Source organism: Delphinus delphis, chromosome 4 (genome assembly GCF_949987515.2).
Source record: "Delphinus delphis chromosome 4, mDelDel1.2, whole genome shotgun sequence".
Lineage (NCBI taxonomy): Eukaryota > Metazoa > Chordata > Mammalia > Artiodactyla > Delphinidae > Delphinus > Delphinus delphis.
Window position 1 is genome coordinate 63,253,411 of NC_082686.1, and position 16,004 is coordinate 63,269,414.

Consider the following 16,004-nt stretch of genomic DNA (forward strand, 5'->3'; position numbering starts at 1 on the left):
AGTGACAGCTTTACTTCTTCTTTGCTGATTTGGATTCCTTTTCTTTCTTTTTCTTCTCTAATTGCTGTGGCTAAAACTTCCAAAACTATGTTGAATAACAGAGGTGAGAGTGGACAACCTTGTCTTGTTCCTGATCTTAGAGGAAATGCTTTCAGTTTTTCACCATTGAGAACGATGTTTGCTGTGGGTTTCTCATATATGGCCTTTATTATGTTGAGGAAAGTTTCCTCTATGTATGCCTACTTTCTGGAGGGTATTCATCATAAATTGGTGTTGAATTTTGTCAAAACCTTTTTCTGCATCTATTGAGATGATCATATGGTTTTTCCCCTTCAATTTGTTAATATGGCGTATTACAGTGATTGATTTGTGTATACTGAAGAACCCTTGCATTCCTGGGATAAACCCCACTTGCTCATGGTGTATGACCCTTTTAATGTGCTGTTGGATTCTGTTTGCTAGTATTTTGTTGAGGATATTTGCATCTAAGTTCATCAGTGATACTGGCCTGTAGTTTTCTTTTTTTGTAACATCTTTGTCTGGTTTTGGTATCAGGGTGATGGTGGCCTCATAAAATGGGTTTCGGAGTGTTCCTCCTTCTGCTATCTTTTGGAAGAGTTTGAGAAGGATAGCTGTTAGCTCTTCTCTAAATGTTTGATAGAAATCACCTGTGAAGCCATCTGGTCCTGGACTTTTGTTTGTTGGAAGATTTTTAATCACAATCTCAATTTCAGTGCTTGTGGTTGGTCTGTTTTTATTTTCTATTTGTTCCTAGTTCAGTCTTGGAAGGATGTGCTTTTCTAAGAATTTGTCCATTTCTTCCAGGTTGTCCAGTTTATTGGCATAGAGTTGCTTGTCGTAATCTCTCATGATCCTTTGTATTTCTGCAGTGTCAGTTTTTACTTCTCCTTTTTCATTTCTAATCCTGTTGATTTGAGTCTTCTCCCTTTTTTTATTGATGAGTGTGGCTAATGGTTTATCAATTTTGTTTATCTTTTCAAAGAACCAGCTTTTAGTTTTTTTGATCTTTGTTATCCTTTCCTTCATTTTTTTTTTTCTTTTATTTCTGGTCTGATCTTTATGATTTCTTTCCTTCCTCCACCTTTGGGGTTTCTTTTGTTCTTCTTTCTCTAATTGCTTTAGGTGTAAGGTTAGGCTGTTTATTTGAGATGTTTCTGGTTTCTTGAAGTAGGATTGTATTGCTATAATCTTCCCTCTTAGAACTGCATTTGGTGCATCCCATGGGATTTGGGTCATCGTGTTTTCATTGTCATTTGTTTCTAGGTATTTTGTGATTTTCTCTTTGATTTCTTCCGTGCTCTCTTGGTTATTAAGTAGTATACTGTTTAGCCTCCATGTATTTGTATTTTTTACAAATTTTTTTCCTGTGATTGACATCTAGTCTCATAGTGTTGTGGTTGGAAAAGGTACTTGATATGATTTCAGTTATCTTAAATTTACCAAGGCTTGGTTTGTGACTCAAGATAGGATCTATCCTGGAGAATATTTATGAGCACTCGAGAAGAAAGTGAACTCTGTTGTTTTTGGATGGAATATCCCATAAATAGCAATTAAGTCCGTCTTGTTTTATGTATCATTTAAAGCTTGTGTTCCCTTATTTATTTTGATTTTGGATGATCTGTCCATTGGTGAAAGTGGGGTGTTAAAGTCCCCTACTATGATTTTGTTACTGTTGATTTCCCCTTTTATGGCTGTTAGCACTTGCCTTATGTATTGAGGTGCTCCTATGTTGGGTGCATAAATATTTACAGTTGTTATGTCTTCTTCTTGGATTTATCCCTTCATCATTATGTAGTATCCCTCTTTGTCTCTTGCAATAGTCTTTATTTTAAAGTCTATTTTGTCTGATATGTAAATTGCTACTCCAGCTTTCTTTTGATTTCCATTTGCATGGAATATCTTTTTCCATCCCCTCACTTTCAGTGTGTATGTGTCCCTAGGTCTGAAATGGGTCTCTTGTAGACAGTGTATATATGGACAGATCTTGTTTTTGTATCCAATCAGCCAGTCCATGTGTTTTGGTTGGAGCATTTAACCCATTTACATTTAAGGTAATTATTGATACGTATGTTCCTATTACCATTTTCTTAATTGTTTTGGGTTTCTTAGTGTAGGTCTTTTCCTTCTCTTGTGCTTCCTGCCTAGAAAAGTTCCTTTAGTATTTGTTGTAAAGCTGGTTTGGTGGTGCTGAATTCTCTCAGCTTTTGCTTGTCTGTAAAGTTTTTAATTTCTCCATCGAATCTAAATGAGATCATTGCTGGGTAGAGTAATCTTGGTTGTAGGCTTTTCCCTTTCATCATTTTAAATATGTCCTGCCACTCCCTTGTGGCTTGCAGCGTTTCTGCTGAAAGATCAGCTGTTAACCTTATGGGGATTCCCTTTTATGTTATTTGTTGTTTTTCCCTTGATGCTTTTAATATTTTTCTTTGTATTTAATTTTTGATAGTGTGATTAATATGTGTCTAGGTGTGTTTCTCCTTGGATTTATCCTGTATGCGACTCTCTGTGCTTCCTGGACATGATTAACTATTTCCTTTCCCATATTAGGGAAGTGTTCAACTATAATCTCTTCAAATATTTTCTCAGTCCCTTTCTTTTCCTCTTCTTCTTCTGGAACCCCTATAATTTGAATGTTGGTGTGTTTAATATCCCAGACATATCTAAGACTGTTTTCAATTCTTGTCATTCTTTTTTCTTTAGTCGGCTCTGCAGTAGTTATTTCCACTATTTTATCTTCCAGGTCACTTATCTTTTCTTCTGATTCAATTATTCTGCTATTGATTCCTTCTAGAGAATTTTAAATTTCATTTATTGTGTTGTTCATCATTGTTTGTTTGCTCGTTACTTCTTTAGGTCCTTGTTAAACGTTTCTTGTTTTTTCTCCATTCTATTTCCAAGATTTTACATCATCTTTACTATCACTACTCTGAATTCTTTTGCAGGTAGACTGTCTATTTCCTCTTCATTTGTTTGGTCTGGTGGGTTTTTGCCTTGCTCCTTCATCTGCTGTGTGTTTTTGTGTCTTCTCATTTTGCTTAACTTTCTGTGTCTGGGGTCTGCTTTTCACAGGCTGCATGTTTGTAGTTCCCGTTGTTTTTATCTGCCCCCAGTGGCTAAGGTTGGTTCAGTGGGTTTTTTAGGCTTCCTGGTAGAGGGGACTGGTGTTTGTACTCTGGTGGATGAGGCTGGATCTTGACTTTCTGGTGGGCAGGACTGCATCCAATGATGTGTTTTGGGGTGTTTGTGACCTTATTATGATTTTAGGCAGCCTCTCTGCTAATGTGTTCCTGTCTTGCTAGTTGTTTAGCATAGGGTGTTCAGCACTGTAGCTTGCTGGTCATTGAGTGGAGCTGCGTCTTAGTGTTGAGTTGGAGATTTCTGGGAGAGCTTTCACCATTTGATATTATGTGGAGCCGGGAGGTCTCTGGTGGACCAATGTCCTGAACTTGGCTCTCCTGCCTCAGAGGCACAGGCCTGACACCTGGCTGGAGCACCAAGACCCTGTCAGGCACACATCTCAGAATAAAAGGAAGAAAAACAGAATGAAAGAAATAAAAAAATAATCTAAAATAAAATAAAGTTATTAAAATAAAAAAGTATTAAATATTAAAAAATTAAAAAGTAATAAGAAATCAAAGAAAGAAAAAATAGAGCAAGCACACCAAAAAACAAATCCACCAATGATAACAAGCACTAAAAGCTATAAAAAAAAAAAAACCCAAAAAAACAAAAAAATGGACAGACAGAACCCTAGGACAAATGGTAAAAGAAAAGCTATACAGACAAAAATTACACAAAGAAGCATACACATACACACTCACAAAAAGAGAAAAAGGAAAAAATATATATATATATAAAAAAAGGATGGGAGCAACCAAATCAATAAACAAATCTTCCAATGATAGTAAACTCTAAATACTAAAGTAAGATAAACATAAAACCAGAAACAATTAGATGCAGAAAGCAAACCCCAAGTCTACAGTTGCTCCCAAAATCCACTGCCTCAATTTTGGGATGATTCGTTGTCTATTCATGTATTCTAGAGATGCAGGGTACATCAAGTTGATTGTGGGGATTTAACCCGCTGCTCCTGATGTTGCTGGGAGAAATTTCCCTTTCTCTTCTTTGTTTGCACAGCTCCTGGGGTTCAGCTTTGGATTTGGCCCCACCTCTGCGTGTACGGTGCCGGAGGGCGTCTGTTCTTCACTCAGACAGGACAGGGTTAAAGTAGCAGCTGATTAGGTGGCTCTGGCTCACTCAGGCTGGGGGGAGGGAGGAGTCCTGAATGCAGGGGGAGCCTGCAGCGCCAGAGGCCAGTGTGATGTCGCAACAGCCTGAGGCATGCTGTGTTTTCTCCCGGGGAAGTTTTCCCTGGATCACAGGACCTTGGCTTTGGCGGGCTGCACAGGTTCCCAGGAGGGGAGGTGTGGATAGTCACCTGTGCTTGCACACAGGCTTCTTGGTGGCTGCAGCAGCAGTCTTGGTGTCTCATGCCCATCTCTGGGGTCCGCGCTGATAGCCGCGTCTCACGTCTGTCTCTGGGTTTAGGTCTCTGAATCCCCTGTCCTCGCGCACCCCGAAACAATGGTCTCTTGACTCTTATGCAGTTCTGGACATTTTCCCGGACTCCCTGCCGGTTAGCTGTGGCACATTAGCCCCCTTCAAGATATGTTCTCGCAGCCAACCACAGTCCTCTCCCTGGGACCTGACCTCCGAAGCCCAAGCCTCTGCTCCCAGCCCCCACCCGCTCCGGAGGGTGAGCAGACAATCCTCTCAGGCTGGTGAGTGCTGTTTGGCACTGATCCTCTGTGTGGGTATCTCTCCACTTTGCCCTCTTCACCCCTATTGCTGTGCTCTCCTTCATTGTTCCGAAGCTTCCCCCCCACACCGTCACCCCCTGTCTCCACCAGTGAAGGGGCTTCCTAGTGTGTGGGAACTTTTCCTCCTTCACAGCTCCCTCCCAGAGGGGCAGGTCCCGTCCCTATTCTTCTGTCTCTGTTTTTTCTTTTGCCCTACCCAGGTAGGTGGAAAGTTTCTTGCCTTTGGGAAGTCTGAGGTCTTCTGCCACCATTCAGTAGGTGTTCTCTAGGAGTTGTTCCATATGTAGATGTACTTCTGATGTATTTGTGGGGAGGAAGATGATCTCCACATCTTATTCCTCTGCCATCTTGAAGGTCTCCTCAGTTCTTTTGTTCTTTAGTGGCAAAAGTTTACTTTTTTTTCACATACTATTATACTGCCAATAATCATCTATATTGTTGTATGTCATTCACATTGACTGCTGTTTATTATTTCACTGGAGGAATATGACACAGTTTATTCTTCAACTTTCCAGATGGTGTACTTGAGATGTTCCCAAATTTTTATTATTGTGAATATTATTGAATATGTATGCTGCTACACATGTGCAAGAATTCCCTTAGCTACTTGGGAGTGGAGTTGCTGAGTCATCAGTATGTAAGTGGTCAATTTTAGAATATAACATTGAACTGTTTTCCAGAGTGGTTGCATCAGTTTAAGCTCCCAGTGGCAGTATCTTAAAGATCCGGTGGGACCTACTCAGCACCTGATATTATCCAACTTTTAAACAGTTGCCAATTGACTAGGGGCAAAGTTGTATATCATCATGGTCTTCATTTGCATTCCCCCAACCATTCATTTTTTAAATAATTCATTGGCCACAGCGTTTCCTCTTTTGTGAAATGCTGGTTCATGTCTCTTTTCCTGATTTGTTTTTTGACTGTTTGTAATTTGTGGCAAATGTCCGAAAATGTGAATAGCTTTTGGTACAGCATTTTTAATTCTGGGAATTTATCATATGAAGATAAATTTTCAAAGTTAGCCTGAAGGAATTCACTGAAGCTGTATGTGTAATAGCAAAATGCAGTAAACATTTTAAATGTTCAATAAATGAGGATTGTCTAAATAAATTATGAAAATATACTTAAAAAAGGATAACTGAATACATTAGTGATGTGATTATGTATATGGAATCAAAGGAAGATATTCACACTATGATGTTAAAAGAAAAAAAATTGGTCATAAAAGTGTAGATACATCATGATTCCATTGTGTGTATTTATTTGTGTGTATATGTATGGACTTATATGCTAAAAGTAGAAAGAACTACACATGTTATTCACAGTTCTTACCGCTGGATTTAGAAAGATTTACATGCTTTGTGCTTTTCTATCTATTTTTCAACTCTAAAATTCATTATTATGCCATTAAACCAAGTCTATACTTTAGATATATAAACTCACAGAAATCTTAGATAATTTACATAAAGGCACATAGCTAGTAAGTTGCAGAGTTGGGCCTAGAACCAAAACAATCCCAGATAAACAGTCTCCTAACATTTCTTTATTCTTTACTCAATTCACTGTGGTCCTGCATCAGGAATGTCAATATCCTTGTCCTGTTGGTCAAGCATTAAACTTTTGAATGGTAATAAGAGTAATTCATCTCTTCGTGCCTAAAAGTGTTAACTGGATGCATGGGTGTAAAGGAGTATCATGCAATGATAATTTTGGGGGTAGGCTGGGTGGGACAAAATCGAACTGTTCCTGTGCATGTACTTAATCTGAAGTGAAGCGTTTGCATAGAGCCAATCTAAGGAAGGAGGCATTTTTTCACAGTCCTCAGATACTTTCTGATACAGGCATGCCTTGGAGATACTGTAGGTTCAGTTCCAGACCACCCCAATAAAGTAAAGATCGCAATAAAGTGAATCACGTGAATTTTTTGATTTTGCAGTGCATATAAAAGTTATGTTTACACCATACTGTAGTCTATTAAGTATGCGATAATAGCATTATGTCTAAAAAAAGTATGTATTTTAATTAAAATACTTTATTGCTAAAAAATGATATCATTTGAACCTACAAGTCATAATCTTTTTGCAAGGGTAACATCAAAGATCACTGATCACAGATCACCATAACAAATATAATAATAAAGAAAAAGTACGAAATATTGTGAGAATTACCAAAATGTGACACAGACATGAAGTGAGGAAATGCTGTTGGAAAAATGGCAATAATAGACTTGTTCAACGCAGGGTTGCCACAAAACTTCAGTTAGTAAAAAACAAAATATCTGTGAAGTGTAATAAAATGAGGCACGTCTGTATAAGGAAGGATTTGCTATTAGCATAATTACAAAGGTCATTGCCCCATACGGCCTTATAATAATCTGATGACAAATTTGTAAGACTATCATTAACCTAGCATTTGGCACACATGACTGGATGTGAAAAAGTCAGTGGATTTTTAGGAGAATGAATATCCAGGTGCTTTAATTTTAGTGTTACTATATTGAATTTTACTATTTTTCAATTCTTTATTTTCATCAGTCTCTACTCGTCTCATGCCCTTTCTCATTATTTTACATAAAATCCTAACCTTGGTTCAGAATATTCCCATGATAGCTTCTGATTAAAACACAATAAAGACCACATTAAGGGTAAGTAGAATATAAAAGGTGACGAGGTATACAGGGGACCATTAATCTATCCTCGGTTGAAACTGCTAAATCTACTGAAAATAATTCCTCAAATCCAGTATAACCCTGATTACACCATAGTCAAAGCTTGTTCTTTTTAAGCTGGGATCTAAATATGATTTGAGTCAAGGTGTACCCAAGGAATTAAAGAGACAAAAAGGGAAAACAAACTGAAATATAATGTTGAGTCTAGAGTTTAAATGTCAACTACTACTATGAGCTCTTCTCATTGTCCTAACATTACTATTATGATGACTATATCTCCTTAGTTTTAGCAGTGTTGGTGACCAGATGCCTCATGGTGGCTGTCATTGCGGCTGCACATCAATCTACCTCTTTTGGTATCTTTCTAATACATTCATAGTATCCTCCTATTAATGAATAATTGAGGAAAGAGCAGGACTGAAATATACTATATTTAATAAAAAGGATTTATAAAACTCATAACTCTCCTATAAGCCATCTAGCAATTACCTGGAAGATTTCAAAAGCACTATATTTTCTCATAGGCGTAAATATTTGTCAATAATGAATTCCTGACTAAATTATCCTACATTTTTCTTGCTAGAACTGAATGATTTAAGAACACTAGGTGCTTACTACATCAAGATTGATTAATGATTGGCTAAATCTTTGCTTGGTCACTGAAAAACCCTAAGCTTTTCTTCTTTGCCTTTAACCACCTATGTTTATGGCAAATGCTCAATAACATGTTTACTATATCTATCAGCCCAAAGAACTATTTTTAGATCAGACTAATTTTGTCTTTTAAAACAAGGCTATCCTGCTGTGATATAAAAAAATGTTATGGGACAGGAGCATCATGTCAGCAAGATGACAGTTGAGGAAGCTCTAGCCCCAATTCCCTTCATAGAAACACCAACTTAATAGCAATATACAAACCAAAATGCCTTAATGAAAACTCCAGAAACCAATGAAGAAGTCACATTACCCCAGGTGAGCACAAAGCTAAGAGCAGCTGTATTGAAACAGCTAAGAAAAGCTACTTCATTCTACCTATGATTATCCTCCCCCAGATTGGCACAATTCAGCCATGCCTGGGAGAAAATAGCCAACTTGGAAGTTTCTCCCTTGGAAGGGAAAGAGAAGAGTATAACACGTGTCTAACATTCTGTTTTTTGGCAGGGTTGTTCAAAGGACTGGTTTTTGTCTCACCTCACAGGAAGAAAACTGATGGAATTACAATACTTTGGATATCTGGGCACTCAGTACAAAAGACAGCTAAATATCTTAATGGAGCACCAGAGAACCTGCAGTATTGCGGACAGATACCGAGGGAGGAAAACATTTTGAGCTCCCAAAAAAGAAACTGGCAAATCTCTCCAATTGAGAAATTACACCCACAAGCACAGAGAAGACATATCCACAGAAAAGGTTTGAGAGGCCCCGAGAATCTCTAGCCAGGCTAATTGGTGAAGGTCTTTCTCTATATGAAGCTAGTCTGTAAAGACTGGGAGAGGAGGCTGTTTTTCCAAATAACCAAGTCTTGTAGCGGGGGGGTTTGGGGGGGGGGAGTGGGATTAAAGTCACAATGCATATGAAGAAACAGCAAAGCATGACCCAATGAAAAGAAAAAAAATTAATCTCCAGAAACCAGCACTAAAGAAATGGAGATATATGAATGACCTGACAAAGAAATAAAAGTAACTGTCTCAAAACTCAATGATCCTAAAGAGAATACAGATAGATAAGTAAGCAAAATCAAGAAAACAATGCATGAACAAAATGAGAATATCAATAAATAGATAGAAAATTAAAAAGAACCAAACAGAAAACTTGGAGCTGTATAATATAATAACTGAATTTAAAATTGTTGTAGGGGGGTACAACAGCAGTCTTGATCGAACAAAAAAAAGAACTAGCAAATTCAAAAATAGATCATTTGAAGTTACCAATTTAGAAAAGTAAAAGAAAAAAAGTGAAGAAAAGTGAGTAAAACCTAAGGAGCTTATGGGAAACCATCAAGAGGACCAATATACCCATTCTGGACTCCAACTCTTTCTGGGAGTCCAGAAGGAAAAGAGAGAGTATATTTGAAGAAATAATAGTTGAAAACTTTCCAAACTTTCCAACTTACCTGAATTCAAGAATCTCAAGAGATTCCAAAGGATAAAACAAGAGAAGCCCACACTGAGGCACACGATAATAAAACTGTCAAAAGTCGAAAACACAGAAAAAAAATCTTGAAGGAAAGCAGAGAAAAGCAACTCATCACACAAAAGGGAGTTCTCATAAAATTATTAGCAGATTTCTCAGCAGAAAACTTAGAGTTCAGAATCAAGTGGAATAATATTCTCAAAGTGCTAAAATAAAAGAAAAAAACCCACAGCTCACCAAGATATTCTATCTGGAAAACTACCTTTCAAAAATGAAGGCAAAATAAAGAGTTCCTCAGATAAATGAAAGCTGACGGAGTTCAATGCCACCAGACCTGCCTTACAAGAACTGCTAAAGGGAGTTTTTCAAGCTAAAATGAAAGAACACTAGACAGCAACATGAAAACATACAAAATATATAGGTCTTTGGTAAAGATATATAAATAGACAAGTACAGAATCTCAAATTACTGTAATAGTGTTGATTAAATCACTTTAACTCTGATGTTGAATTTAAAAGTACAAAAAATACCTATATTGATAAAACTATGTTAATAGATACACAATATGAAAAATTTGTTACATCAAGAACATAAAGTACAGGGAATATGAAAATTTCTCAAAAAATGAACAATAGAATTATTGTATCCTTCAACATTCACACTCCTTGGCATATATCCAAAGGAGTTAAAACAGAATCTTGAAGAGATATTTGCACGCCTATGTTCACCGTAGCATTATTCATAAAAATCAAGAGATTGAAGTAACCTTAACATTTATCAACAGATGAGTGGATGAAGAAAATGATAAATAAATACAGCGGAAAATCATTCAAAATTATAAAAGGAGGAATTCCTCTAATACACTACAACATGGATAAATCTTGAGGACATTATGCTAAGTAAAATAAGCTAGTAACAAAAAGACAAATACTTATTAATCAAACTATCAAAAATTAAACACAAAGAAAAAATATTAAAAGCAGCATGGAGAAAACAACAAAAAACATACAAGGGAATCCCCATAAGGTTAACAGCTGATCTTTCAGCAGAAACTCTGCAAGCCACAAGGGAGTGGCAAGACATATATAAAGTGATGAGGGGGAAAAAACTACAACCAAGATTACTCTACCCAGCAAGGATCTCATTCAGATTCAACGGAGAAATTAAAACCTTTACAGACAAGCAAAAGCTAAGAGAATTCAGCACCACCAAACCAGCTTTACAACAAATGCTAAAGGAACTTCTCGAGGCAGGAAACACAAGAGAAGGAAAAGACCTACAATAACAAACCCAAAGCAATTAAGAAAATGGTAATAGGAACATACATATCGATAATTACCTTAAATGTAAATGGATTAAATGCTACAACCAAAAGACACGGACAGGCTGAATGGATACAAAAACAAGACCTGTCCATATATACACTGTCTACAAGAGACCCATTTCAGACCTAGGACACATACACACTGAAAGTGAGGGGATGGAAAAAGATATTCCATGCAAATGGAAATCAAAAGAAAGCTGGAGTTGCAATTCTCATATCAGACAAAATAGACTTTAAAATAAAGACTATTACAAGAGACAAAGAAGGACACTACATAATGATGAAGGAATAAATCCAAGAAGAAGACATAACAATTGTAAATATTTATGCACCCAACATAGGAGCACCTCAATACATAAGGCAAATGCTAAACAACCATAAAAGTGTAAATCGACAGTAACACAATCATAGTAGGGGACTTTAACACCCCACTTTCACCAATGGACAGATTATACAAAATCAAAATAAATAATGGAACACAGCTTTAAATGATATACTTAATTGCTATTTATAGGATATTCCATCCAAAAACAACCAAATACACTTTCTTCTCAAGTGCTCATGGAATATTCTCCAGGATACACCATCTCTTGGGTCACAAATCAAGCCTTGGTAAATTTAAGAAAATGGAAATCATATCAAGTTTCTTTTCCGACCGCAACACTATGAGACTAGATATCAATTAGAGGAACAAAACTGTAAAAAATACAAACACATGGAGGATAACAATACGTTACTAAATATCCAAGAGATCACTGAAGAAATCAAAGAGGAAATCAAAAAACATCTAGAAACAAATGACAATGAAAACACAATGGCCAAAAACTATGGGATGCAGCAAAGCAGTTCTAAGAGGGAAGTTTAGAGCAATACAATCCTACCTCCGGAAACAAGAAAAAACTTAAATAAAAATCCTAAACTTATACCTAAAGTAATTAGAGAAAGAAGAACAAAAAACCCCCAAAGTTAGCAGAAGGAAAGAAATCATAAAGATCATATCAGAAATAAATGAAAAAATATGAAGGAAATGATAGCAAAGATCAAAAAAACTAAAAGCTGGTTCTTTGAGAAGGTAAACAAAACTGATAAACCATTAGCCAGACTCATCAAGAAAAAAAGGAAGATGACTCAAATCACCAGGTTTAGAAATGAAAAAGGAGAACTAACAACTGACACTGAAGAAATACAAAGGATCATGAGAGATTACTACAAGCAACTCTATGCCAATAAAATGGACAACCTGGAATAAATGGACAAATTCTTAGAAATGCACAACCTTCCGAGACTGAACCAGGAAGATATAGAAAATAAAAACAGACCAATCACAAGCACTGAAATTGAGACTGTGATTAAAAATCTTCCAACAAACAAAAGCCCAGGACCAGATGGCTTCACAGGCGAATTTTATCAAACATTTAGAGAAGAGCTAACGCCTATTCTTCTCAAGCTCTTCCAAAAGATAGCAGAGGCAGGAGCACTCCCAAATTCATTCTACGAGGCCACCATCACCCAGATACCAAAACCAGACAAAGATGTTACAAAAAAAGAAAACTACAGGCCAGCATCACTGATGAACATAGATGCAAAAATCCTGAACAAAATACTAGCAAACAGAATCCAACAGCACATTAAAAGGATCATACACCATGATCAAGTGGGGTTTATCCCAGGAATGCAAGGATTCTTCAATATACACAAATCAATCAATGCAATACACCATATTAACAAACTAAAGGAGAAAAACCATATGATCATCTCAATAGATGCAGAAAAGGCTTTTGACAAAATTCAATACCTATTTATGATAAAAACCCTCTAGAAAGTAGGCATATAGGGAACTGACCTCAACATAATAAAGGCCATATATGAAAAACCCACAGCAAATATCGCTCTCAATGGTGAAAAACTGAAACCATTTCCTCTAAGATCAGGAACAAAACAAGGCTGTCCACTCTCACCACTATTATTCAACATAGCTTTGGAAGATTTAGCCACATCAATCAGAGAAGAAAAATAAATAAAAGGAATCCAAATCGGAAAAGAAGAATTAAAGCTGTCACTCTTTGCAGATGGCATGATACTATACATGGAGAATCGTAAAGATGCTACCAGAAAACTACTAGAGCTAAACAATGAATTTTGTAAAGTAGCAGGATATAAAACTAATGCACAGAAATCTCTTGCACTCCTATACACTAATGATGAAAAATCTGAAAGAGAAATTAAGGAAACACTCCCATTTACCACTGCAATAAAAAGAATAAAATACCTAGGAATAAACCTACCTAAGGAGACAAAAGACCTGTAGGCAGAAAACTATAAAACACTGATGAAAAACATTAAAGGTGATACAAACAGATGGAGAGATATACCATGTTCTTGGATTGGAAGAATCAAAATTGTGAAAATGACTATACTACCCACAGCAATCTACAGATTCAATGCAATCCCTATCAGACTACCAATGGCATTTTTCACAGACCCAGAACAAAAAATTTCACAATTTGTATGGAGACGCAGAAGACCGCGAAGAGCCAAAGCAATGTTGAGAAAGAAAAACAGAGCTGGAGGAATCAGGCTCCTTTCAGACTATATGACAAAGCTATAGTAATCAAGACAGTATAGTACTGGCACAAAAACAGAAATACAGATCAATGGAAAGCCCAGAGATAAACCCACGCACCTATGGTCAACTAATCTATGACAAAGGAGGCAAGTATATAAAATGGAGAAAAGACGGTCTCTTCAATAAGTGGTGTTGGGAAAACTGGAGAGCTACATGTAAAAGAATGAAATTAGAACACTCCCTAACACTGTACACAAAAATAAACTCAAAATGGATTAAAGACCTAAATGTAAGGCCAGACACTATAAAACTCTTAGAGGAAAACACAGAACACTCTATGACATAAATCACAGCAACATCCTTTTGATCCACCTCCTAGAGAAATGGAAATAAAAACAAAAATAAACAAATGTGACCTAATGAAACTTAAAAGCTTTTGCACAGCAAAGGAAACCATAACCAAGACAAAAAGGCAACCCTCAGAATGGGAGAAAATATTTGCAAACGAATCAACGGACAAAGGATTAATCTCCAAAATATACCAGCAGTTCATGCAGGTTAATATCAAAAAAACAAACAACCCATCCAAAAATGGGCAGAAGACCTGAATAAACATTTCTGCAAAGAAGATATACAGATTGCCAACAAACACAGGAAAGGATGCTCAACATCACTAATCATTAGAGAAATTCAAATCAAAAGTACAATGAGGTATCACCTTGTACTGGTCCGAATGGCCATCATCAAAAATTCTACAAACAATAAGTGCTGGATAGGGTGTGGAGAAAATGGAACCCTCTTGCACTGTTGGTGGGAATGTAAATTGATACAGCCACTATGGAGAACAGTATGGAATTTCCTTAAAAAACTAAAAATAGAACTACCGTATGACCCAGCAACCCCACTACTGGGCATATACCCTGAGAAAACCATAATTAAAAAGAGTCATGTACCACAGTGTTCATTGCAGGACTGTTTACAATAGCCAGGTTATGGAAGCAACCTGAGTGTCCATCAACAGATGAGTGGATAAAGAAGATGGGGCACATATAGACAATGGAATATTACTCAGCCAAAAAAAGAAACGAAATTGAGTTATTTGTAGTCAGGTGGATGGACCTAGAGTCTGTCACGCAGAGTGAAGTAAGTCAGAAAGAGAAAAATAAATACCATATGCTAACACATATATATGGAATGTAAAAAAAAATAAGGTGCTGATGAACCCAGGGGCAAGACAGGATTAAGGATGCAGCCGTAGAGAATGGACTTGAGGACACATGGGGTGGGGGAGCAGGAAGGGGAAGATGGGACATAGTGAGAGAGTAGCACTGACATATATACACTACCAAATGTAGAATAGATAGCTAGTGGGAAGCAGCCACATAGCACAGGGATATCACCTCGGTTCTTTGTGACCATGTAGAAGGGTGGGATAGGGAGGGTGGGAGGGAGACACAAGAGGGAGGGGATATGCAGATATATGTATATGTATAGCTGATACACTTTGTTATAAAGCAGAAACTAACACACCATTGTAAAGCAATTATACTCCAGTAAAGATGTTAAAAAAATACAAATGCTGCATGATTATACTTAAATGAGGTATCTAAAGTAGTCAAATTCATAGAAAAATAAACTAGAAAGTGGTTACCAGGAGCTAGGGAGGAAGAAAAGCGGTATTGTTCAGTGGGTATAGCGTTTCAGTTTGACAAGATAAAAAGTTCTAGAAATGTGTTGCATCACAATGTACATATAGTTAACACTACTGTAGTATACATGCAAAAACAGTTAAGATGGTAAGTTTTATGTTATGTGTTTTTTACTGAAATAAAAAAATATATTATAGGACAGGATCATTAACATAGTGGTTATGAGCACAAGCTTTGGGTCCCAACTAACCTGGGCTGAATTTTTGATTTAGTCTCACGCTGGCCATGTGTGCTCAGCAACTTACTTAATTTCTCAGGTAGGTTTCCTATTTGGCAAAATGGGGTAATGACTGTTTCTACCTTGTGTCATTATTATTAGACATTTTTTAGTTAAGTGTGAAACCCTGAACTCAGTGCTGGGCAAGTCGTTAGCACTGAATTAATAGTAATGCAGGTCAGGAAGAGGCAGTATAACTGAAGCATTCGGGGTAAGACTGGTGACTTGCTGAAAGCTTTGATGTGGGTGGAGATTGTGGGTAAGTGAGTATTTGAAGACTAGCTATATTCACATTATTGTTGTGCCCACGTTGGGATGAACACTTTAACCTAACATAAGGGTAGAGAGCTGAGCCGTACTGCCCCTAACTCATCTATAGGTCTCTATCCAAAGTCCTGAAGTACTTTCAGAATATAATCTCTGAACCCTTCCATAAAGACCACAGAACCTGATCAGTCTATTCCAAAATGCATTTTCCAAAAGATTATAACCTATATTTTGAAACAAACTGAGAATATTTGATTACAGAATTCCCATTTGTGTTTC